Source organism: Chinchilla lanigera, unplaced genomic scaffold, assembly GCF_000276665.1.
Source record: "Chinchilla lanigera isolate Chin_1 unplaced genomic scaffold, ChiLan1.0 scaffold00013, whole genome shotgun sequence".
Classification (NCBI taxonomy): domain Eukaryota; kingdom Metazoa; phylum Chordata; class Mammalia; order Rodentia; family Chinchillidae; genus Chinchilla; species Chinchilla lanigera.
This window is the reverse complement of record NW_004955414.1, coordinates 8,982,949-9,010,057: the sequence shown is the minus strand read 5'-3', so window position 1 is coordinate 9,010,057 and position 27,109 is coordinate 8,982,949. Positions and strand designations below refer to the sequence as shown.

Genomic DNA, 27,109 nt, shown 5'->3' with positions numbered 1-27,109 from the left:
GGGGAAGGGGAGAAAAAAGAATTCAGTTGTGTTAGGTACATGTCCGAATTCCACATGCGGAATGCAATCATTATGTACTGCAGACATGTACTAATATAAAATAAAGACTGAAAAATTCTGCTGGATGTGATAATAGAATTTTGGAAATATAACAAAATGTTCTCTTTCTTTTATCTATACTTTTTGAGATAGGAATGAAGGGAGAGTTGCTTTAATATATATCATTTCTTCTGATACCTCAGCCAAAGATAAGTGATCTGTGAAACAAACTGACAAACTTTTGACTACTACAGAATCTGGGTGATCAATAGTATATGAGCACACTGTATACAATGCGCTTTTTTGTATACATTTGAAAATATTTATACTTAATCCTTTAAAAAGAATAAATTTCTTAATTTGACAAAATTTTAAAAATGACAATAGTATGTCCATTCTGCTCCCTCGCATAGTGGCTTGTGAGGGACAGACTCTGGCTGCACTTGGCTCTTCTTCCTGGGTGCCCTCGGCTGTGTCATGGGGCTCTGATTTCCCCGTAGTAACATAGAAGAGTAACACATAGACCTAGTATTGTTTTAAGAGTTGACAAAAGCAACACCCACAGAAGTGCAATACAACACTCATGCATCAATTCAATAAGAAAATATGATTGTGTAAAGTATAAGGAATTTCTGTGCTAGACACCAGCAATACAATGATTAAAATGTGGCCATGGATTAAAAGACTCCATTACTACTATTTAAGGTAGTAGTAATGCAGATTGCAATTCCAGAACCAGATCAGATTCTACTTGAATACTAGCTACAATTCTCAGCAATTCTACAGCAGGTCTTGCTTAAATCCCCACCCTCATCTCTTTCTTAGTGGTCCCTCTCTTTTGATTCCCCTGAAGCCTAATTTTGGAGCTTTTCTGAGTTCAACTGATTCCCAGCTCCAAAACACGAGCCATGCTATTATCTTGTTTCTCTTATAGAGAAACTCTAAGTATAAGTAATTTAAAGAGCAAAACAAAAGGTAGTAGGAAACAGGGAGATAGATAGTTTTACAAACAGGGAGATAGATAGTTTTAGAAATAGGAAGGGGACCAAGAGGTGGACGGAGGGGTGAAGAGGGGAAAGGGGGTAAAGGGGTGAAGGGGGATGAACAGAACTGAGGTGCGTTACATACATGCGTCACCTCTCCACAGTGAAAGTAATCAGTAGGTACTGTGAAGATGTACTAATAAAAATTTACCTCTTTGTAAATTTCAAAAAAAGTGGGAGGGGACATCATTATGGCCCAGGAATCTTGTACCAGGCTTTCTTAATTCCAGTGACTAAAAGTAGAGGGAGATACATCTTCAGCAACTAAAATAACTTAGAAAGCTGAGAATTCTCAGGGCCTAAGAAACAGTTATAGATGAGAGTTGTGCTTTAACTTTCTATAGATGAGAGTTGTGCTCTAACACTTTCTATCTAAAGATAGTTAGAAAGTGTTTTGTGGAACACATACTAATCAGCCATCTTAGTCTTCAGACCCACAGAAGAATTAGGAAATAATAAAAGTAAGTAACCATTAAAATTTACTTTTCTGCACAGACAACTTAGAATAAATTAGGGGAAAAATTGATCCCTGTAGAGCTGCAACAGGCAAATTTACATTTCCTCTTCATTAGTACTTTAAGAAGAAATGCCATGCACGCTGCCTCTGTAGATGTAGGAGTGACTCCTATAATTAGATCCAATCTGAACCACAAGGGTAAGGATCAGAAAGCTGACTCAGAGCCTGGTGTCAATTATCTGTGTTTGTACAATGAAAGGCTAAAAATTTGGAAGATGCAGGATGACTGGGGGCTGTTTTAGTGTGATCACAGGATAAGGTTTTTCTATTGAAATTGATGGAAAATTTATCCTCCATCTCCTTTGGTCTGGGCTAAGCTTTAGGGTGGTATACAGGTTTCTAGTCCCCAACCGGGAACTGGTACACCCCAGCAATCATTTATTTAGACCACAACTGAGTCAGTCCCTATAGATCAGTCCAAGAAATTGTCCTTTTTAATACAATCTAGCAGTGTCTGTCCTACTTTAGAGTAAATTAATAAATCCATCACCAAAACTATTCTGTTTAACAGAGAATTCCAGTAGACACACTAACTCTCTGTTTGGCCTATTTTGGATTTATCAGGACATACAAGGGTATAAAAAGAACAATTTTGAGACAAAAATTGCTTGGCAGTAGGAATTTAATGCTCCTTTCCCAACCTACTAAATTTACTCATATTTTTATCTGAATCTTTTGTTATCTTTGATATAAACAAATTCTCTCTCCCTAATATTTAATAACCCTTTGATGTCTTCAAAGGAAGGAAAAGGAAGAAGGAAGGAAGGAGAGGAAATTCATTTTCCCTGATCTTCTTGTCTTTAGGAAAAATATTCCTGCTCCTGTCTTTCATCCTTTGTCAGCTCCCCTCCCGGCCATTCGTGGCCCCTTTTCCTAGGATAGCAGCACCTTGGTTCACGAACGCTTCTGTTTGCAAACAGTTTGATTCACAAACAGAAAGGTTTGGCAAAATCCTTGGATTCAATTCCTTTCGCCATAAAACAATGACAACAACAACAAAAATTCTAATCAATCTGTGTTTTCAGCCCTCGTTCACATCCATATTTTCAGATACTCAAGGCCTTTAATTCCAGAACCCTTCCAGGATTCTGTAATTCTCAATAGCTTCCTGTCCCCTCAGGCACTTGACTTTCTGTATTCTCAGCTCTGCTATGGCATTTTCCACTCAACCGTCTGCTTTCTATCTTCTCAAGTTTTGTTCATATCTCTTACATGTGTTGTGTTGACCCATTTCTTTTTTACCTCTGAATTTTACCATTTAAATTCCTTCACTGTCATACTGCTGTGTTTTGTAACAGAAATATATGCAGGTACTTTATCTGCTACATTTAACAAGAAATTCTAAATTTATATCTAACTATATAAACTTTAGTCTTGCTGCTTCTTTACCGTCCATCTATCTCATCAAAAATCATCTGGACCCCAGCTCCATCAACATTATGTGTCCTATATCTCAAATCTTGTGACAATGCCAAAAGATAGTTGACTTCAAAAGAAGATAAGCTAGAATTTATTTATTTTCATAACTTCCAGTTTTTACTAAAACTGTCCTACATTTCCAGGTTGCCATAGAATTTTTCCATAACTCCATCCATTCATTCCCTTTAAAATATGCTAGGAATATAAATAAAGGCTTAAGCAATCTAATCCCAGGCTCCAAAGAGCTCCCTGCTTATTAGGCGACACAAGCCAGAAAGTAGATGGTAATATTTGTTACACGTATAACCAAGGAGCTGTGTCAGTACAGTCCGCACACAGGAGAGGGGGGTAATCAGCCCCACTTGGAAAGAAGTACACAGGCGATGGTACTCAGGAGAAGGTAACACCAGACCTAATGTCGGAGGATGAGGATGCACTGGGTAGGTAGGGAAGACTAGATGCACAGGTGATGAAAGGCACATTGCTGCACAGGAAGCAGCTGAGTAGAAGCAAAAGTTTTGGCCCCTGAAGGAGAGAGGAATTCTCTCAATCAAAAGAAAGTGCAAGGCAAAGGGGACCAAGTCATCTTTCGATAGGGTAACTTGATGTCAGTGTCCTCGGAGAAAATGGAAAGCAGCCTCTCACAAGTGAGCTCTTTGGCTTTTGAATTACCGAATAAACCTGAGGTGTCGGTAACCTTTGGCTAAACAAACTCGCGAAAGAACCCTTGCATTAGGGGGAAGGAATAAAAGAGCTTTGAAAAGTAAAAAAGCATGCTGAGAATACATAAGGTTATTATTGTTACTGCTTTGCAAACTACCATCACCCCAGTCCCAAGGAGTTCTCTTAAATGTGTGAAGTGAAGCTTCTTCATGAATTGTACCAATGTCCTGGTCTTGATAGGGGAGGACAGATCAGAGAGATGCCAACAGCGAGGGAGGCAGGGTGAAGACGCACAGCAGCTCCCTGTGCTTTCCTTTGAAACTTCCTTTCCGGCTTTTAAAGCCTAAAGAGGAGGAGCTGATGTTCATAGCCAGAGACAGGAAACTCTATTTCATTTGTATCTCCAATCAGGGCTATAATGAATTGAACTCAGTGTGCTGCTGAAGATTACTATGAAATTAAAATCCAATCAAACTGGTCTCTCGGGTGCTGTAATAGGTTGGATTAGAGGCTAGGCAGAGAGCCGCTCTAGGGAAGGAGGGATGAGTAGGGTATTTAAAGCATTAGTCTATAAACATAGCAACCACGGTAAACTTTAATGTATACTTGGGATAGTAAACATGTGATCAAAATCTGTTGTGAAGCCAAGGGTTTCCCCCAGGGATTCCACTGTCCACTTCTGTTCTCTACTCCAACCATTGGTGAGTGCCATATTTCCCAACAACCTCCAGCTTCCCCCAGCTTCTATTCCCTCTTAGTGATGGAAAGGAAATGGCTGTGAAATCCCAAGTCATAGTTGGGAAAGCAATCTTGAAATCATACACAATGGATAATGGCACTATTAATACTGAAGGTAAGGAACCCATGGAGGGAGGAATTTTTACATTAAAGAATAGCTATGTATTTGGGCAAAATCAAAAGGATGAGACAACAGTGGGGCATGGTGGCACATTCCTACAAGCAGAAGGATTACCGTGAGTTCAAGGCCAGCCTGACTGTATACAAGACCCCATCTCAAAAACAAAAACAAAAACCACAAACAAAGGATGAAAGTAATAATCATACCAACTTAGTCCCTGGTTTTTTTCTAAGATTCACTTTGTAAGCTGACCAATTAATTTCATGTCCAATTGCCACATTTCCCCCACTTTTTTTTTTTTTTTTTTTGGTTTTTGGTTTTTCTCCGGTACCGGGAACCGAACTCACGACCTTGCGCTTGCCAGGCAGGCGCTTTTGCCGCTGAGCTAAATCCCCAGCCCCTTCCCCCACTCTTTTATATAAGGTCTGACCTCATACAAATCATATTTCCTAGGCTCCTTGAAAAATTGTGGATGCTAAAATGGGGAGATTGTCCTAGGTTGAGTGGGTCCTAAATGTCATCATACAAGTCCATATCAATAGGTAAAAGAAGGAAGGAGATAAAACAACAGAAACAAGAGGTTGGAATGATGTGAGGAAGGGGCCATTAGCAAAGGAGTACAAGCAGTCTTCTCCTCCAAGATTTGATCATTATGAACAGACACCATCTGTCCTACCTCCAAATGTTCATTGCACTTAGCATCTGTATTTCTTCTTCAAGAGTCATCACATCTGACCCAATGCTGTAGTCACTTAGGTATCAATTGTGTTTTCCATACTGAACTTAAAACTAGAGAGCTTGCTTAAACATATCTGAGTCCCTGAGTCATCATAAGAACATTTGTTGGATATATATTTATTGTTTAAAATATTCTAAACAGCAGCCAGGAGTGGTGGTGGTCACCTGTAACCCTAGTTACTCTGAAAGCTAAAGTAGGAGGATCATAAGTTTGAGCCTGGCCTGAGAAGTTTGTTTGAAAATGAAATTTAAAAATAAGGCTGAGGATGTAACTCCATAGTACAGTACTAGCATGCAGGAGGCCCTTGATTCAATCCTCAGTACCAAAAAAAAGTTGTCACGCATACATTCCTTTCAAGAGGTAAATAAACTGTCTGCAAGCTGTACCCTTTATCCTGACTTATATGGCATGCTTTAGTGGTCTTTTCTCACCTTGCTGTCTTAAGTGGGATGAATCAAGTCTTTCTTTATCTTGCTGTATAAGTCATACATATATGACATTTTTGTTTAAAATTTTATTTGTTTCCTCTGCTAGCCTCAAAGTCCATGATGAAAGGTTTTGCATTTTATTTAACAACGTTGTATACACAGCCTCTAGTACAAGTGCCTACCTCATATTAGGTGCTCAAAACAACATCGACTGGATTGAAGGCAAGCACCTAATTCAAGGCCAAAATGAATCTCAGAGGTAACACCAGAGGCATATGTTATTGCCAGAGTAAGTAAGGGCAAATTGCTTAACTTTTCAGAATCTGAATGATGTCACTTACAACTGTAAGATGACTGTGAGGGTAAATAAGATGAAGCCTGTGCCAGGGATGCACAAAGGAGGGGCTTAGACAATGCCTGTTCTTCTCGTAGTGAATTAAAAGTCATTAAGTGTTTATGCTCCTTCCCACCAGCCCGTTGGCAAAAGAAGGTTTGAATGGACCTGCAGGGTTAACGTAGGAGAGTGACTGACACAGTCCTTTCATAGAGCCGCTCTGTTATCTGCATCTGATGATGATGACAATGGTGAAGAAAGATGAAGCAGATTGGAACAGAAAAAAGGAAAGAAAAGGAAGTAGGGGGAGGGAAGAAATCTAGAACATTCACTTTATTCTAATAAAACTACTAATCAGAAAGAACACCTCAGGAAATCAAATTTACAATGCTGTCTTGTTCTAAACAAAGGGGACCTAATAGGGAGACGTATAAATCCTGTTTCCCAAACATAGTTAAAGGATTAGTGGAACATGTTGGGAATTTGTTTCCCACTTGGCTCAGAGTTACCAAGGTCACATTGGCCACTTGAGTCCATGTCTCCTGGTTAGAGGAAACGCTGGTGAAATATCATGGGATGTCAGCACTATTGCAGAAAGCAAAAAAACAGCCATTTGAAAACTACATATATCATCAAAGTCAGCCTGCATTGGCCCAATCAAGTTTGGCGCTATTAGAGAATTGAATTCGGAGCAAAGAAGAAGAGCAAAGTTCAAATGGAGTGGAAATGCAGAATCAGTGGGTCTCCCAAATGTTAAAAGTTTGCAGAAGTGGTGTTGTTTTCTTTCATTTTCACCCCAGCTTCAAACCACAAAGCAGTGAGTGCAGATGACACAGGAGGCCGTCTCCGACAACAGCCCACGTCTGTTTCATTTCTCAGTTTTGCAAAGGGAAAAGAAACACGCTTTGAAAGCTAGTTATTCACTTTGAGAGATGTTCAATAGTGCTCACATGTACTTTTAAAATGTAGCTGGGTGCTTCTGTTTATTTTTGTGATTCTGAGGATTGAACCTAGGAAGTGTTAAGCTATACTCCAGCCCTTTATTTTACTTTGAAACTGTTTCACTAGCTTGCCCAGGTTGATCTTGAACTCACAAACCTCCTTCCTCAGCCTTTCAAGTAGCTGGGATTAGAGGCCATCATGCTTGGCTAGCTGTGCACTTTTAAAGTGTGTTGTCTTAATATCATGGTATAATTAAAAATTTATGCCAGCCAGGTGTGGTGGTACATATCTATAATCACAGCACTTTAGTAGGCTAAGGCTGGAGGATTGCAAGTTCGAGCCCAGACTAGGCTAGTAAGACTTTGTACATAAAAAGTTAAGAAGAAAAGGCTGGGGATTTAGCATAGTGTGAAGGGTCTATGTCAACCTCCAGCACTAATAATAATAACGATGATGATGGTGACGATGCCACTTGAAGACAGCCCCTCAGTGGCAGTGTCATATTTTGGGTATGGTGATCACTTCTTCCCAGGCTGATCTCCCTTTGATAAGACCTAGTAAATTGTACTTAGCTTTTCCTTACTCTTATCTTTCTGAGTTTTATATCCCATTGAAGTTGTGCATAACTAACCCACTCCTCTGAATTTCATATGGGTTGTTTAAAATTCTCCCAAAAGCTCTGTAGAAGATAGGCTCATCCTACTGTACATATGTGAATGTGGCAGCTCAGACTAGTTTTAGGTTGTGGCCAAAGTTACCCGGCTAGAAAGTGGAGGCGGCAGAAGAGGAACATTGGTCTAATGACACTGCAGTGCATATGCAACTTCAATCACGTACACAAAACAGCTGTAAAGACAAGAAATTTCCTGACCAATTCAGAGAAGACCACTCTTCTATCATAAACCCAATTTTTAAGGTTTGACATTCAGTGTAGGCTATATCATATCCAAATTAACTATTAAAAACCAATCAAACCTGATATGAGACTGACTGCTGATCTACAGCAAATGCTGCCTTCTTTTCGTCTCTTCTCCCAGGGACAAAAGACACAATTCACAAATGGACCATCTTTCAAATGCCAGAAACAGTCCCCTTCCTTATCTCCTTGAATCCATACCCCATTCTTTAAATTAGCATGAATCTCTTTCCTATGCACTTCTTAAGTCCTGAATTAAATATATTTTATCTGTAAATCCAAACTGGCTGCACTTTTGGACATGTGAGAATTCTTAAATTTATGAATGTCATATCTACCCATAACATCAACTACCCTATTAGTCACTTCTCTTCATTTCTATCACAGGAATAATTTCTTTGGGGGGACATTATCACCAAGAAATAAATATGCTTTATTTGTTGATGAAAGTGTTTATGCACATGCAAAGAGTAAGGAAATAAGCCACATGGGGAGGTGGTGTCTTCTTTTTGTTTTTTAGATAGTCTCACTATGTAGTCTCGGCTGGTCTTGAACTTGTAATTCTCCTGCCTTAGCCTCTGGAGCACTGGGATTACAGGAATGTGTCACCATGCCTGATTTAAGAAAATTTTTAAGCTCATGGATATTAAATTTCAGAATGCTAGATTTAGAGCATTTGCAGGTAGGACCACTGCCCATGACAGTGGGAGGTCCGAAAGCAGTGATTTTTTTTTATCATCTTGTTGCTAGTGCTTACACAACATGGTTCTTTGCTCCCATATATGACAAAAGTTCCTAAGTGACCATGTTAGACTCTGCTGCAGATCTAGATTAGAATTAGGATATTAAAGAATGTGCCTCAAATGTCTGAGCCTGGCATGTGAGGCTCTTGTGATCTGCTCTCAACCTCACCATTTTAACTCAGCTGGCAGCTCTACCTTACAGCATTCCTAGAGCTCCAGGGCTTCTCAGAGCATGCTATGTACCTTCTCCTTGCTATTTTTTACAGTCTATGTTATTCTCTTCTTACAATGATGCTTCTTTTCTCTGTTGCCATTCTAACTAAACTTTATGGCCCAATAATTACCATTTCCTCCTCCAAATATTTCCTGATTCCTCTGGCCAAATGAATGCACAACATGGCCCTTGGTGCACACTCACAAGGCCCTCTATGATGACATGCATTCCTCCTTCATATTTGGGTGGTTCGATGTCAGTACTCCATATCGTGAAGGATGTATGCTGGAACGGTAGGAGATGTATGTCCCACCTAGGCCTCTAACACTAAGTCCAAGCACAGAAACTTGCATCTAGGAGGTAGTTAAAAACATCTGCAGAGATTGAAATAAAAATGTAACGTATGATGCAATTTCCTTAGGATAGTGCAGATGAGGTTAATGCACACTAGCAGCTAATCAACACCTTCATGAGAGCATAAGGATTTGGTCTTCCCAGGAGCACCTGGAGATGGGGGTGTGGGTGAGATGACTAAGGGGCTGTCTGGGTCCAAAGTAAGGGCAGCAACCACCACAACATCTTATAGTAGGTCTATATAAAGAAGGACGGCTGTCTTCATGCCTAGATGGCCTGGCATAAAGCAGATGCCTAACAGATAAAGTGCCCTTTCTGCACCCACACATCCATCCAGTGTATCCATCTCAGCACTTACCACCACACTGTATTACAGTGTGTGATTTCTTTGCCTCTGGCCTCTAAGGACTAGAACGTGACAGTTCAAAAACATTGCCTTGGCACCCAAATCAATGCCTCGCACATGATCAACCCTTGGTAAACAGATAAATGTTTGCTGAATAGATGAAGGAAAGAATGTAAGGAGAAAAGAAGGGAAGGCAAGAAATGGAAACGTAGAAGTTCCCTTTTCAGCTTTTCAGGGAACCATCCACTGAAATCTCTGTGGACTGTGCAGATGAAAATTATTAGAGAGACATCACTCCTGGCTTCAGCACAATTTATCTCCTAATTTCCATTCAGAAAAAGCTAAGCTTCAGGGAGGGCCCTTGCAAGGTGCTTATACAGGGTCAGTTCGGACCAGCTGAGAGCCGATGAGTGAATCGCATGTTCTTGCTTAGACTTCAGCAAGCAATTGCTGTGTAACTTTGGAAGTTTATGCTTATATGCACACACTAGTGAATTTACAGCAATAATTTAAATTCTTAGGAAAGTCTTAAAGAGATTTGATTTTATCATTCACATTCAAGTCTTTTTAAAGAAATGTTTAGGCCAAACAGTACTTACCCAAGTACTCTGGCCTACCACTCCCTCCCATTCTTATTACTAAAGTGACATTCCTTAAATTAAAATCCAAAAGCGTTTAGTCAGTTGCCTGGATAAATTATTTTCAATACTATTTTACAAGTGAGCTATCTGTACCATAGTGCTTTGGGGAAGTTGCACTGTTTTCAAACCCTGGCATCTCTTCAAAGATGCCTAAACAGTGCCACAAGAATTGGATAGATGGGACCTAAGCCTTCCAGGAAATGTTCCGTCATAAGTTGCGCTGGTCAACACTTGGCCCATCTGACTGCAGCGTGGCGGAGACTCTAGGTTAGGGAGCAGCTCACAGCCCTTGCTGCAGAGAGCTCCGAAATGCTAACAGATGGCAGGCAGAACACAACCCTGAACAGTCAGCAGGGTGACACTCGTTAAGAGTCATCACTGAATCAATTTCCAGCAAACCCCATTCCAGTGATATTTACTTTCCAAAAAAGTGTCAATCTGCTTCAGCAAAAGTGACTCTAGGGTACTTTAATGCCAGCGCTGGTGGAAGCTCTGTAGACAACAAGGACTTTTTTTTTTTTTTTTTTTTTTAAATTTTTTTTTAGCACCTCAGGGACTTTCTATCCGCCATTTCTCATGGATGGGTCCGGATCAGATGTTCCCTCTAGGTTTAGCCTCCACAAATTGGACAGGAAAGAAGCAAGGTAGTACCCAGAAATTCTGTCCCTGAGCCTGACATTCATTCCTCTGCCTTCTTTATCTCCTTAGTGGAACACTTGAGGAAGATAGTAGAGGAAAAATGAGTGGCGGAGGGATACAGAGAACTTGTTATTCTACAGGTCAGAATTCCTTCTGCAGTGCGAATTCAGTTATCCTCCATTTCTTAAAGAGTATGACTGATTTGCTTTATCAGGAAAAGTTATTTCTTCCTTCTATACCTGTACTGCTTCCTAATGGAATGTACAGGTCACAGTGCAGCCCATTAAACTACATTTTGTTCACATATTGATATATGAAACCAAGGTCAGATGTATACAGCACTGACACTGGATATTGGCCAGTTCATCAACCCCAAACTGCTCTGTACTTACTCATATAGAAACCAGCATCTCCCCTTCTACCACTGGCTTCTTTGCCCCTACCAATAGGGAAGACCTCCAATAGTTATATTTTCACACCTCCAAGTCCTCTCTCTACAAGGCCCCTCCCATCTGTTACCCACTTTAGTGGCTTCTGAAATTCACTCATCCTCCAACACCTATTGCAAATGCCACCTCTTCAGGCCAACATTCCATGAATACACAGTTGGCAAGAGCTGCTTTTTCGTCAGTGTTACCATAGCTTTTTGTTACAACACCTAAATTGGGATTTGTCTCATTCTGTCTGATTTTCTGTGGCTACAACTGCAATGAAAATATATTAACCCTCACACTTAGTTCCCAGTACAGTGACTCAATTGGGAGACTTAATAAAAAGAACTCTTGAGTTGATTTCCTCGGTTCGCTAACCCCATTACTAGGGGTGAAATGAGAAATCACTTGAGTGAGGCACTTGACACGGCTTAGATGAAAGGCTGATGTCCATTACCTGGTAATAGCCTAGGCGCTAAGAGACCTTAGTTCTACTCCCACTTCCACACTAACGTTTTTCTCAGGCTTATACTATAGTGAACAAAAAGTCTCCTTTACCAAGAGTCTAACTTTTCTCCACTAGTCATTTACTTACTTGGTAAGCTTTATCACTAAGCTTTGCCATGGTTATACTATTGTCTAACAGTCTATGCTTCTATATATACTTTTGCATTCTTCTTACTACAAAAGACGTGAGGCCAAGAGAATACTGATAGCTGCATATGGAAAACAAACTCAGGGTTCTGTCTTGAGTGAACACTCCAAAGAAAAACATCGCTTCAGAGGAAGAAAAACATGGCCCCAGCAAGTGGTCTTGGGCAAGCTAATTACCTTTTGTGAAATAAGAATAATAGCCACCCCAGCCCGGACTGCACAGTTATAGGAATACAAGGACTAATGCACAGTAAATACTTTGGAGGAATTTCTCCAAAATATTAGTTGTTTTTATTACATTCATACTATTTTTGATTATATTTCAGCCTTATATTGTTTTGTTATAATTATTAGCCCATAGCGAGTCCCCAACATGCTTTAAACTGAGCAAGTCCTATGTCCAAAGGGTTTTTGAAAGATTCTATTTTTATGACTGTTTTCTTAAGAAAGATGAGGACAAACATGTACTACTCCTGAAAAAAATACCACTTTACTGTGCTAATCTATCTTGCAGATGCATGAAGGAAGAAAAAAAACAATTCTAGCCAAATTCTCTGATCAGTCTAAGCAACCATAATCATGTTAATTATATACAACTTTCAGCAAGGAGATCAAAGGTGAAGTCTTTTCTCAGTGTCAGGGAATGATAATGTAAGTTATTCTTAGTAGCTGAAGTATATTTTGCAATTGTAACTGACACAGTTTGACTTTCAGTTTTTATAAGTTAAATGATTTTCAATATATGCTCTTTTTCAAAACAATAGATCCTTTTAGCTTAGTTAAAAACTCACCATTACCCAGTGTGACCCACCTACCTGTTCATGATTTGCTCTACTGTGTAACATCATTGTTTAACAAAGATTTTGAAAAGGACTTGGAAAAATATCTTGCAGTTTGGAGAGCCTGAGGGATTGCATATATTCTCCGGCTTTTCCTATTTTAAATTCATTTAAATTTCATTACTTTTGAGAGGGAAGAAGGAAAGGAGAGAGAAGGCAAACATGACCTTGAGCCCTACCATCCTTTCTTTCTTATCTATCTTCCTTGGTTCACACCCAAACTAGAGGTTCTGAAAGAGTTCAGATATCCTCTCTGCCTAGATGTAATGTACACACTCACACCCTACTTCCTTTAGTTCGCTTGCTTATTTATTTTTAAACCTATTTTTACCCAACTTCTTTCATGCAGCTGATTATTTCTCCCTAGGTGCTTGGCATGAACATCTTGCTTCTCTAAGTTGCCATGCCAACAAGGCTCTGTCTGTCTGTCTTTGTGCACAACCACCTTGGGGAGTAGGGATTACCTTAATTTTACAGGTGAGGAAGCTGGGGAACAGAAAGGCCAAGTAAGCAGCAATCTGGGATTTAAAAGTAGACCGTCTGGCTCCAAAGTCTGGCCTTTGAGCCATACACTGCAATACCATTCTCTTCTTGAATTCCCATAGCCTGCCATGAATGTATGTGATCCTGTACTAAACTCTATTGTGTTATAGTGTTTGCATTTAATTCATTCCAAACTGTATTGTTATATAAATGATTTCTAATATGTAGCCCATTTCACTGCAAAGTGTTTAAGGGATATCACTCTTTTTCTGTGCATGGTTTGCATGTACCTATTTCAATATGAGATGTATTATTTGTTAAATCTCAGATTGGATTGTCTGCTCAATCGGAACCAGAAAATTCTGATAATTTCAGGCCACTGTGAAGTTTCCCAAGTCCAGACAAGTGAAACAACTTGCCTAACCTCGTATGGCTGACAGAAAGCAGTGGCAGGACTTAAACCCACGAATGTTCTCCTTATCCTGTGTGGTCTTCAAACTAACCAAATGAAAACGGGACAGAGAAACATGATAATGAGTTTTGTCTTTCTTACATCAGATAGACCCTAAGCTTCTTGAAACTATTAACTATCAAGTTTCCAAACTAACATACTTGTGCAAATACTTATTACTGGTATTTTGATTTGTGATAACTCATATTAGAAATTTACAAAGAAATGTACAGCTGAAAAGACTGAGTCACAGAAAGATTGTTCTGGGGAGTGAGCCGAGGCTCACACTTAAGAAAAATGTTATTCTGGAAAAGTATAGGTCTTTTTTTTGAGCACTTCTTATGTCACTATGGTAGTTGATGGTGTTAGAGGAATAAGACAAACCCAGCAGAAACAAGAATGGGTAATAACATGGTTCAGATCCTTTGACAAAGACCCTTTGGAGGTCCTTGATCAGTAGCCTATCAAACGTGTGACCCACATCTATGTTTCCTTTGATTTCACAGTGATTTCAGAAATATGAAGCAGGATTAAGATTTAAAAGTTAGAGAATTTCACACAAAATTCCACATCTCAGGCTACCCCTAAAGTGAGACGTCTAATGACACCGATCCCCCATTCTTGTGTGGCCCCCATCCACCTGAGCTCCATGGCTGCTCTCTCCACGGATGGCATGTACACATATTTGTATTCAAGCGCCCGTGTTCGAGCTCATGATTTTTTAAAGTTACCTATAACCATTTTCTACCAGGAGCACTTCAGATATAATATTTCCCCTTGGTAACACTGCTTGATAACACTCTGGCTACAGATTAAGGCATGCACTGATATTTAAGGTGACACACACAGCGTATCTGGGCAGTATTGAGAGGAGGAGAAAGGGCTGAAGTACACACATGGAGGAGAGGTGCAGGGGGAAAGGAATGAGGAGGAGACAGGACAGAAATTGTACCGTATGACTTTCCTCACTCCTGGCACCTTGTGCTCCCTGCAGGTCTCCCTCCGCTCTCTCTTCCCCTCTCTCTCTACACATACACTGCTTTTTTTTTTTTTTTTTTTTTTTCTGGTACTGAGAATTGAACTCATGACCTTGCGCTTGCCAGGCAGGCGCTGTCCCCTGAGCTAAATCCCCAGCCCCCCTACACATACACTTCTCATGACTACCCCATAATAATAAAAAGATCCATGACTATTCATGCATTTGCTTAGAGTTGGAGACTATACTAAGCTTTATGAACAGGTTGATGTTATTTTACTATACAGGTGGATTTTAATGCTTCTAATCACCATATTCTTTGCACACTACACTATGGTACCTAGTAAAGCAAATTCAGATAACAAATATATATGCTTCTGCTTTGCAGAAGGCTTGTATGTAGTATGGGAGATACTCTTGTGCTGTGGAAGATATGCTTGCTCTGAGGTAAGAATGTTTGCATTTAAATCTCATATTTGACACATAAGTAGGGCAGTGATCTTGGGAAAGTTATACATACGATCTCTCTTATATTTAGAGTACCAATCTATTAAATGAGAATAATAGTTTTTATTTATACCACTATTATTTATATTCACAACTACTTGTGTTTTATTCATATAACCATTATATACTTATTGTGAAGATTAAATAACATGCTCACATAGAACAGAAATATTTACTGTTAGTATTGTTATTCAGATAAATTTTTTAAAGGATTTGAAATCTGAGTAACTATTTTGAAGATAAAAATAAGTAACACAACAACCACTGTTGATTTCCTATCATCATGTTTTGAAATTCTGTATTTTTTTTATTGTATCTGTGTTGTTTTGTTTTTGTCTTTGTTTTTGTTATTTTGTCTTTGTTCCTCTCTCTTTAAAATAAAAAATTTGAAACTAGAATGAAGACAATATATAAGACAACACATTTAGTGGGTAAAGAGATTAACATTTGTGAAATACTTATTATAGCCAAATGATTTATATATGTTATCTCATTTAATTTTCATTTATGGCTAGTAGGCTTTATTCGTCCAAGTTTTTCATGAGGAAACACACAGTAGAGGGAGAATATCTTGCCATTTATTACCGTAATAGGAGCATCAGAATTGTTTGACTACAAAGCTTGAGTGTATGTGCTGTGGTCCACATTTGGAATGAGGATGAAGGAGCTACAAATGCTCAAGACAACTTCCACTGCAGACCCTGAAGGGCACTGCACAGCTGACCCAATACAAAGGTTAAGTGAATGAACTGCACTTTACACTTCTGTTCAAAGCAGAGCAGAGCAGAGTGACGTTCCATTGGAGGTAGGTGTGACGTGACTGGCAAAGCCTCAGGACAGATTAAACAAATCACTCATGTAAATGAAAATATTAATGGATGCTTTGACATGCTCACCTCTGTTCCTTATGCCTCCTGCAAAGAGGCAGTGTTTGTATCTCTTCAATGGACATTTGTGTTGCCATATACTTGGATGAATTAGTGTGCACAGCTACTGATAAATGTCCTCAAGAGGAGTTTTATGTTATCTATTAAGAGACTATAAGCTAGGCAGCTCCAAAAGGCTTTCAAAGTTAACAGGGTAAAATGTGACTCTATCAGCAAAATGCAAGCACTGATGATTAAAAAGAGCCTATTTGGCCCCAAACACATGCCTCAGCTCTTCCCTCTCTAACCTCTGAATTCTCTACTTTGTCAGAAATCTCATGAGAGCAGTCAGAGTGTTATATTCTCTTGGGCCAGTAACGAAGTTAAACGTAGGGAATGATTATCTGTGAGGAACATGCTCTGTGCTTGGCTCCATTAAATGTGTTCATGCAGTAACTAATTTAATCCTCTACAATTTAGTGTGAGCCACACAAGAAGAATACTTTGTCTCTTCTATTTTGCCCTGTCCCCCCAGAACAGTTCTTGGCATGCAAGAGGTGCTTGTTCTGACTGCTGTCTATGGGTTCTTGGTGCCATTCCTTAATCCTTCCACCTTCCTGTTTCCCACTGGATCACAGGGGCAGCAAGCCTGAGAGCTACATTCTCAGAATCTCTTGCCAACAGAGTTGCAGTTTGGGTGCTCTCAACCAGCATTAATTACATGAGGCTTGGGATGTGGAAAGGCAGTGGCAGACTCTCATAGACTTTGCAGCTCTTCCCACTGCTACAGGCTCTTCAGTCTCCTCACACTCCATGGCCTCCTGTTGCTCACTGGCTTCAGGGCTTCAAGCTGCTCTGGCTCAGGCTTCCCATACTTTGCAAATTTGGGAGTAGCTGTACTTACTTTTGTCTATCACCTCTCCAAAACTTCCAACTATTTCTAGGCATATTACTACCCTAAATGACATTCCTTACTAGTTAAAATACAAAAGGTACTGTTTTCCTAATTGATTTAACATGCAATAAATATCTGTTAAACCATTGCTTGAATGAATAATCCATTCAGTGGACAGTTATGTCTCTTCCTTGCAGTTGTAGACTTCAGGCTCCTGGAAATGAAATAATTTAAGGTACACAGCCATTACATATCTGAGCAGAGTTGAGCTTGGAGGATTTCATTCCCTATTCTCCTACCATCTACCCCTGTCATCCTTTAAAACTCAGCCTTCTTCAAAAAATAGATGGCAAAAAGAAAAGAGACACAGGGGAGACATTTTAAAAGACAAATCAACTAATCATAGGCAATAAAGCTCGCTGTACCCCAGTTCAAACAAACTATTAAAAACAAAATAATTCATGATGTTCATGAGACAATCTGTGATTTGAACACCAAATATATATTTGATGATGTTAATGGCAATATTTTAGATATGATAATGGTAATTATAGCTATTTTTAAAAAACAACCTTTGAGGGGCTGGGGATTTAGCTCAGCGGCAAAAGCTCCTGCCTGGCAAGCGCAAGGTCATGAGTTCGGTTCCCAGTACCAGAGAAAAACCCAAAACAAAAAAATAAAAAAAAATAAAAAATAAAAAACAACCTTTGAAAAATATACACTAATATTCATGGATAAAAGTATTCTCAATAATACAAAAGATGGAAACTAAGGTCTATAAATGAGAAAAGAAATAAACATATAAGCATCATTTATGGAACAATGGATTATCTTCTAGGAAGACATTTCTATTCCCTTCCTCCCCACCAGCTGGGTTCACCTTGCCAGATCTCAAATACTCTGAGCATCTTTCTGTAACTCCGCTTATCTAATTCCAGTATAATTGTCTGACTTATGTGGGTTCCATCACCAGAGGGAGCTCATTAGTAAGGACAGAAATTTTTCTTTTTCCTCTCATTGGCTCACAGGAGGGGTTTGCTATGAATAGAAAGACAAAAAGATGAACAGATACAAATTTCTCAGCTGTGCATGGGGGTGTGTAATCTGTACAGACCCAAAAATGCAACACCTTTCTTCATCCATCATGAAAGTTATGGGTGACTCTTACCACCAAAGACATGTTAACACGAGAAAAGTGTAAGACATTCACTTGACCATGACACCATGAATGACATGTTTACAGGAGAAAAGTATAACACATGTCCTTGACCTAAGTTTTATGTGGCATGGGGACCTGCAGGAATGAAGACTCAAAGAACACCGTTTTCATGGTTGGGTTTGATGAAGAGAATGTGATTGGGGAAAAGCATATGATCTATGGGGAATAGTCTGAAGGGGTGAACGCAGCCAGCCTATCTTTCAGATTCTTCTTGGCCTCTGGAGTGTTCCTTCTGGAATGAGGGTCTTCAATGAAGAAGAGGAAAAGTGACCTTTCTAGATGTTATGACTTGCTTTGGGAGAGAGAGGTTGTAGTTCCTGTGATGCACCTTGGAGAGAAATTATGGTTTCTATGACTCACTTCAGAGGAAAATGAGGGGTGAGAGAACAAGAGGGAGGAGAAGGTCAGAGAGACTGCTTCTGAGGCTTCCCAATCTCTCGTTCAAGGTACTTAGCATGCCAAGTGCCATACTTTGGGCTATTGTCCAGTGAGTTTCAAAAGATGGAAGCATTCAGTTCTCTTTGATTATTCTTACTTTTATCTAATTCCTAAGAAACAAATCTGGATTTGTGTTCTATATGCAAAACAGCATTTGCTCACAACTGAAAGCCACAAGTGCAGGAGCCTAATTGAAACCAGATGATTCACACATTTTCATTTAATATTCATGAAATGCCATATTTGGAGACCATGTTTCTAATTAGTATATGATAGAATTATTTCCAACCTGTGTAGTTGTCATAGCAATAAGGTACCTATAAAGAAAAACATTTTTCTCATTTAAAAAAAATTATAATAAATTATGGTCATCTGATTCTACATTTTATATTCGATGAACCTCCTTGTAAGTGTCCTCTTTATGGTCTGGTAAATGTCCTTTTGGTCCTTTACAAGTCTGTATTTTGCATCAGTGGAAGTTACATGTTGGGAACTCTGAAATCAAAAGACTAGAGGTGGCCTTGCCAAGTGATTTAGTCAGTGTTCTTGTTGATGATCCAAACTATGTTAAAGTAGCCAAGATCAACAGAAGCCAAAAAAAGCCTAATTTTTATTGTTTTAAGATGCTAATTAAATCATTCCATGGTAGTACACTGTTACTGGAAATAATAACTTACTTATATCTCCAAATCGTTTCTCAAGTAAACTTTTAGGGATATATGTGTGAACAGTAGAAAGGAATTTATATGCCCTTCAGAGTTCTTAGCTACCATCCAGGAATAATCCAATGAGATGAATTCATAAAAGCATGCATGACATCCCATAGAGAACCTATTTAACAGACCAGATGGAATTGGCTGGTTTTTAAAAATGAGATGTCTCTATCTATGACAACACAATAACTTTCTTTATGTTGTAAACTTTCATGAATATGTGCATGTAGCTCAAGCCCAAAGGGACTTATTTCCTTCTAGGGTACAGATATAATTCCCGGTGTTCATACTGGGAACCTCCACATGGAACCTCCAGCATGGAACCTCCAGCACGGAACCTCCACATAAGGAGTTGTCAATAGTGGTTATTATTTTTATTTCTATATGGTTAGAACCTGGCCCAGCACTGACCTTTCTTCCTACTACCACCTTCTCCCGTGTGCCTTAACACCCACAACCACAAGTATCCATTTTTTAAAAATGAAATGTAGTGCATGCCTTTCTGTTAGACAATAAACTTCCAAAGTTCAAGAACCAGCATTCATTTAGCACCAGATCTCTAGTCCCCGGCAGAAATACTTTCTTCCATGAAATTCAGCTTGAGCTCTATCATTCTTTTTTTTCCCCTCTGTATTTCCTCAGGAGGTTGTGGAGATCCTGGCAGGCAGGTACCAGGCTTTCTAGCTTCCTTTGATTTGTGTACATGCCTAGTAGCAGATTCTGGGCCAACCAGAAGGAAGTTAGTTATCTCAAGAGGGAATATAACTAATCTCCCCAGCATGTACTCTAACAGTTTTGCACAAGTAAGTTGCATTTTTGAACCAAATGTCATGCTGAGACTATTATATTCAGGTAATAAGAATATGTGAAGATCACGTGGAAATAGCTTTTGTGATACATGCCAGGGACTGGAAAACTAAAGTGCAATCCAAACCTCAGGTCTGACAGAAATGAAAACAGAATTGCTTACAAAAGAATCAGAAAATGTATTAACATCAAGCCAGCTCCACGTCTTCCATCCTCCAGCAATGCGCAGTCTGAATGTCATATGCTCAGTAATAAGTGTAGGTAGGACAGAGTTTGCATATCACCTTTAAATGGCAATAATTCTATTTCAAAGGGCAAATGAATGAAAAATGCCCTCAAAAACTCACTGAATGCCCTGAGAAAAGGTTATTCAAACTTCTTTGTAGACAAAAGACAAAAAGCTATTTTAAGTATTTTTTCTTAAAATTTCCTTTACCCACATTTTTCTCTATTTCATTGTCTTGACTTATGCCCGTAAACACACGAGACTTTTATTATCTAAAGCAGATGCACCAAGGAAATACAAAAGGCTGACCATAGAACCCAAGTGCTCTGCCAGTCCCACTGTATGTATAGATTCGGAAGGTTATTGGTAATTACAGGTGAACAAAGCTGGAATGAGAGTATTGTGTTCCGCCCACAGACGGAATGATAGGGAGTGTAGAAGGCTGAAGCACTGGCTTTGCGCCTTCCATTTAACAACAGTGTCCCTTTGGGCAAGTCATAGGCCTCTGCTTCAGTATCATTCTTTTAGCTCGCAGTGGTGTCTTGTGTTCAGTATAGAGGTAACTGTATTAAATAATGATAATGAAACTATTTATAAAGGTACCCAGTGGAGGAACAAAACTCTCTAATCTTTAGCAGATCAAGATGAGTTTAAGAAGCCAAGGATGATTAGCTTCAGAGGATAAGAACAAGTATAAATATGTTATTCAAATATAGGAAAGCCTTTTAAGGAGATGAGAGATTATAAATTTATATAACAGCAAAGGGCAGAAATAGGTCTCACTGGGAGGAACTAAAAGAAAAGGGTTTAAGGGCTCTAGAAGAAAGCTTTTGAATGATAATATCTATCTAGCAGTAGAAGGGGCTAATCTAAAAAATAGTGCTAGTGAAGGTGTGAAACAGAGAACGTGAGAGAAACATTTGTAAAATCATGGAGGGAGAAGCAGATCGAGTTGGGAAGGAGACTGGAAAGATCATCTTTAAACACTGGTGCAATTCCACACGTCACTTCCATGTCTTTTTGGCTCCTAAAATTCTACAGCTGTCAGAGAACTCTAGCCTCAAGCTCCTTTGGTAACATGCTCAGTCCCTAAAACAACAACAAAAAACACAACTCCAAGGACCTCCTGAAGGGCAGGAGAGATCATTCACTTTCTTTTAGGCAGAGTTGTGTAATGGTAGACAAAAGGCATGTTGGGTCTTTCATCTAAGGCAATGAGTTGAATTTTTTTTGTTATAGTTTGAACAACAAACAAAATTACATTTGAAAAGATAAAAGCAAATGGTAAGCTCTATAGTCCCAAAAGTTCTCTCTGATCTCTCTTTAAACTTGTTTAACTCCTTATCACAATACCTGGACATTTTTTTGACTCAGTTCAGGGTATCCTTGTGAGTGATAGAACACCGGAGAGATAATCTAAACGTTAAAAGGTGTACTTCCTGTTTGTACTCTACTGGAGGCCATGGCGCTAAGCTGTGGGTGACTGTTTTCCTTGCTGCAGTGCTTCTGTCGGGTCACAACCGCGCTGCGGCACAGCGTCAAGTCCATGACCAAGCACCACGCCTCGGGCACTGCTGCAGCCCCATTGCCAAATGCAGCACCTGACACAGTCATGCTAGGAAGATCTTCTGCAGATGGGGATCAAGAGATGGAGGAAGGGAGTAGGGGGAAAGGATGAAGAATGAGAATTGAAGGGAAAAAGAAATAGAGCTTTTGCAAAGGGGCAGGGGGACAGGAGTTGCAGGGAGCAGGAAAGGATGAGAGGGGAAGGAGGTAAAGAATGAAGATGTGTTCTGTACATGTACCGACTCCCCATGATAAATGTAATCATCACGTGCCACAAACAGGTACCAATTAAAAAAAAAAACAACTACAACACAAGGGAAAAATGCAGTGCATGTGTCACTGAGAAATGAAAAACCCACTTTTTCCTAGATTCCATTTCATCAGCCTCCTCCACGCATGATCTTCACACCCAAGTTCTGCCTTTACCAGGAGCTAGGCACCCACTTTCTGTCTCTTAAATCTTTCCTCCTCCAGGATGAGCACCAGTTGTTTCTTATTTGCACACATGTCGTTTTCAATTCCACATATTTCCTCTTTCTCTGACAGTCATTTAAACCAGTTGATTAATCAAGCATTAAATCTCTTACTTATTGAGAGCTTGCTGTAGTCATGCACATTACCGGACACAGGAATTTTCAGACATGCCAAAAATATTGTCTGCCATTGAAGCCTGGCTACAGTTTAAGGTACATAGGGGAGAAGAGAAAACGCATAGCACCTGCCGGGACTCAGTGAGGTGCTAAGCAGTAGTGCTGACTTGATGGGATTTTAGAAGAGGACACTGAGAGATCTGGTATCTTTAAGAAGGACACAGACTTCAGGTAGCTTTGCAAAGATCACTCTAGATCATCAGAGAAGTAAGGGGCATGGGTTTTTTAAGGAAGGAGGATGCACTCTGCAACCTGATATTTATGATTTCAACAAATATTTTTGTGCATCTGCTGTGTGCCAAGAACTAACCTAAAAGTAGTAATCACACTGAGTTTTCTGAGGTCAAGTGTGGTTCAGTTTTCTCTCATTTAATCCCAAACTATCCATGACCTCATTCATTCCTGTAGCTTCAACTACTACCTCCAGCTCGCAGAAGGTACCCAGTCGGATTCTTCTACTGAGTCTAATTTTGGTTCTGATCCTAAAGGCGAGATGTAATGATTCCATTCTACCCACTCTGTACCAGTTATTTCCACACCCCAACCACCAGCCAAAGGGAGCAGACAATATGAAGACTACGAAAGTTATAATATGCAGGCAGTTACAATTATATAACCCTTCCAGGTAGTATAATTATGAGTATGGAAAACACGCTTTCATGTATTTCTCCACGCAATGCTGCCTTACTGAGGACTGGGACAACCTTGTTGGCAAACATGAACCAGCCCATAGGATGGCAGTGTAGGTATCAACACACCCTTACTCAGCATTAATGATTTCATTTAGTGAATTCATGTCATGGGCCCAGTGCTGTGCTAGTTGCCTTCTGTCTACAATATCCTCATACAAAGCTCTGTAAGAGAGCTATCACTACCATCCTACCGGTCCATTTATTTATTATAATGAAATACCTGTGGCTAGACAAGTTTATAAAGAAGAGAAGTTTATTTAGCTCACCATTCTAGAGGTTCAGGGACATACAATGGGCATCAGATTGTCTGTAGTGAAGGCCTCACAGCAGATGGCATCTCAGCAGAAACAAGTGCCATTGAGACAGAGACCACATCACAGTACTGGAAGCCAGAGGGAGAGACCAGGACCCTCAGGACAACTACATTATTCCCCTCCCAGGGCACGCCCCTGTGACCTAATAACTTCCCTCCTGGCCCCACCTCTTAAAGGTCCTACTACCTCTGAACAGACCTTTCTGGGAGCAAACTTCTAACACATGAAGAACACATTTAAATTATATTCAAACCATGGGTGCCATTATACAAATGTGAAAACTGAGGTCACAGAAAAAACTGTCCATGATTTCAGTTCTAGTAAATGACAGGAGTCAGGATGAGAACCAGATCTTTTTGTTTCCAAATATGATGTTCTTCTACATTACAGTGGGCACCAATTACTAGTTTTCCGTGTCTTAGTGTCACCATTTGAGAAGTAGGCACTCTTGTCTCTGCCTAAGAGTTGCAATGTCCTTGAAAATTGGTTTCTCAAGGGAAACTGAAATGGGTGCGACCTGGGTATTAAGGAAAATGGTACTACCAATCCAAGTATTTTTAAATGCAAGTGACCTCTGAGTCAGAGGATCAAATCTGCAAATGAATTTCTTGCCAAGCAAAAGCCATGAAATGTCATTCAATTATTCCCTCAATTTATTACTTTGTAAGCTTCTACTAAAGGCCACACACAATGTACCTTCAGTGACATTGGAGATACAATGTGCATTTTGAACACTGGTCTTGTCAGATGTAATACATCCTTAGTAAACTTCTTGTTTTAATGTCTATTTCCAACTTACAGGAAAGTTTCCAGCCCCAATGGTTCACTGATAGAGAAGCAGAGCAACAGCTCTTAACCTCTGAGAGATTTTGGCACAGCATGGGGTGCTGCATCCACCAAGAGCAACACCAGAGTGGAAAAAGTACTAGCGTCAGACAGTAGAGAAAACTAGTTCTGGGAGCAGAGTGCAAAGCGTGGAGCTTTCCTGAAACATGCAAACTCAGCATTCTCATTGCAGAAGCATCGGTCTGTCTACACTACCTCCCTCCAGTGCCCTTTTCCAATGTCCTTCTTGACACATCTACTCAACTGCCACACACAATCTTCCAGCTTGGCTCCAGAAATCACTCCCCAACCCCTCAATCAAGCCTCCGTGAAGGATGTATCATTGATGTCTTGTCAACCAGATTTTTTAGAGTGTATATTTTGCTGAGGCAACAGGCAAGATGCTGGGATACAAAAATGAATGAAATCATATTCCAGCTATCAATAAACTGTGGGACATTTCAGTAGGAATGAGGTAATTCTTATACTCTGGCCTATGAACATCCATTTCCCATACACGTTTTAGTCATGACAAGCACGTGTTCATTGCTGCATAAGGAAAGAGTAGGGGAGGAGAGCTAGAAAAAGTTCATTTGCTGTAGAATCATTAATAAATAATCTTGCTTTCAGTTTCCATTTAAACATGGAAAATGAGACTAGGCAGTTTTCTTTTTACAGCATCCTCTGCACTCAAAGTTCACGAGAAGACCAATATTGGGTTAAATAATCAAACTATAATGAGTTTATGTATTTAATGTCACATTTGTATTGCTATTGAGACAAGAGAAGTGCAAGATATAAAAATGTATCATTCATTTTTATTTCTAAATGATGTTCTTGACTATGGAGGATCCACTGGCACTTTTCATTCAATTAATAGGAAGGACTGTAAATGTTTCTTTGAATTTGCTATTGGTCAATACCAGCAGGAAAATCTATCTTCATACTAACCATTCTGGTACCCAACAGGGTACCTTGTATATCTGAGAAACAGTGGTGAACACATGGGCTTTCCTGCACATGGTGGCCGTGCCCAGCCCTTATTTTCTCCTTTGCCCTCCTAGTGCTACTGTTAGAAGCATATAAAGTAACTTGTGTAAAATGCTTTGCACACACTGGCAGTAAACAAATGGGAAATTGTATTATTTTTTGTTAAAGAATGAATGAAGAAGTATACATTCTACCATTCTTTTTTACTCTTGTCCTATCCGAATCCCTGGCTAACCTCCAGACAATCTTAAATATTTCCTTATCATTCTTTCTTTTTTTAAAAGAAATTATACAGGGCTTTCTTGGTTATCTTTTTCCCTTTTCCTTACCTATCTGTTTTATCAGTACATGTTTGCAGGACATAATGTTTCCATTCTTTGTGCAGAGATGGTGCATGTACATAATAACACATCTTAATCTCATTTTTCATCCCCATTCCCCTTCTCCCCTCCCCCCATCCTTCCATCTCTTGATCCCTTTCCTATTTGAGAAAATCTATCTCCCTACTTCTTATTATCTTTTCCTTTGTTCTTTATTTATAATTTGTGTTCCTCATATAAAAGAAACCATGTGATATTTAAGCTTATGAATCTGATTTATTTTACTTATATAGTTTCAAGGTTCATCCATTTTCCTACGAATGACTCAAATTTATCTTTCATTATGGGCAGAGTAGTACTCCACTGTGTATAAATACCACATTTTACTCATCCATTTATCTATTGGACAGATAGGCTGCTTCCAGATTTAGCTATTATGAGTTGTGCTGCTATAAACATGGGTATGGATCACGTCTTAACACATAAGTACACATTATTTTCATGACTGAATGTTAATTTCTCCAAGTATACCTGTGAGTTCTTAAAAAAATTAGTCAGGTTTTATGCAAAAGTGATGGAAACATATTCAACAGCCAGCAGTAGCAGGCATCCATTAATATTTTGGTTGCTCAGTCATGGAAGTGTGTGCCCGTCCTAGAAAAGAAACGGAGGGGGACAGTCTGAAGCATCTGGGGGAGGCATTTGGTGTAAGTTAGAAGCTGTTTACCAATGAGAATGTTAAGCATTTCACTATTTTGGGAGCCAGGAACACTGGTATTCAGCTGGAATGTCATCAATAGGGGTTTCTTTGCTATTTCTTGGAATCCTCTATTTGCAAAAATCAATAAAGTGGCTGGGCGTGGTGGCTCATGCCTGAGATTGCAGTACTTGGGAGGCTGAGGCAGAAGGATCACTGTGAGTTTGAGCTGTCCTGGGCTACAAAGTGAGTTCAAGTCAGCCTTAACTGCACATTAAAACCCTGTCTCACAAACAAACAAACAAACCACCACCACCAAAAATCAATGAAGTAATAAATTCAGCCAAGAAATAGTTTCTCTGCCTGCCTATCTCTCATATAAGGAATCTTAAAACAAGACAAAGAAGATTTTATCTGGTTTGTACTATCAGGAAACAAAGCCATACCTTAGGATAATTCCATTTTGAAAAGCTTGCCTGACATAAGTGATTTAAATGAGCATTATCACCTTTCTACTAGTTTTAGTTACTTCTTTCACTATATTGATAAACTAACTGGAAGAGGAAGAAGCCAGCATCCTGGGAGGAATATTTCTACAGTATTTCTGCAATGTTTTGTTGCATCTTTCTCCAACTCCAGCATGGTTTTTGAACCATGCTCACTGACAGCTGGACTGGGACCTTTTCCTTGTGCCTCCGTGCAGGTTTTCTGAGC

General features: G+C 39.5%; 1 protein-coding gene across 21 annotated transcripts in view; it reads right to left on the bottom strand.

Moving 5' to 3' along the window:
* Dlg2 (discs, large homolog 2 (Drosophila)) overlaps positions 1 to 27,109 on the bottom strand; it is a 1,924,417-nt gene that overhangs the window by 161,607 nt on the left and 1,735,701 nt on the right. Inside the window, exon 1 of one of the 21 annotated variants that reach the window (XM_013511787.1) lies at positions 23,516 to 23,623. The exons of the other annotated variants lie outside the window; for them this stretch is intronic. The gene's annotated coding sequence lies outside the window, so the exon portion shown is untranslated. Of the gene's footprint in view, positions 1 to 23,515; positions 23,624 to 27,109 lie in introns of those variants that run through there. 21 annotated transcript variants of the gene reach the window in all.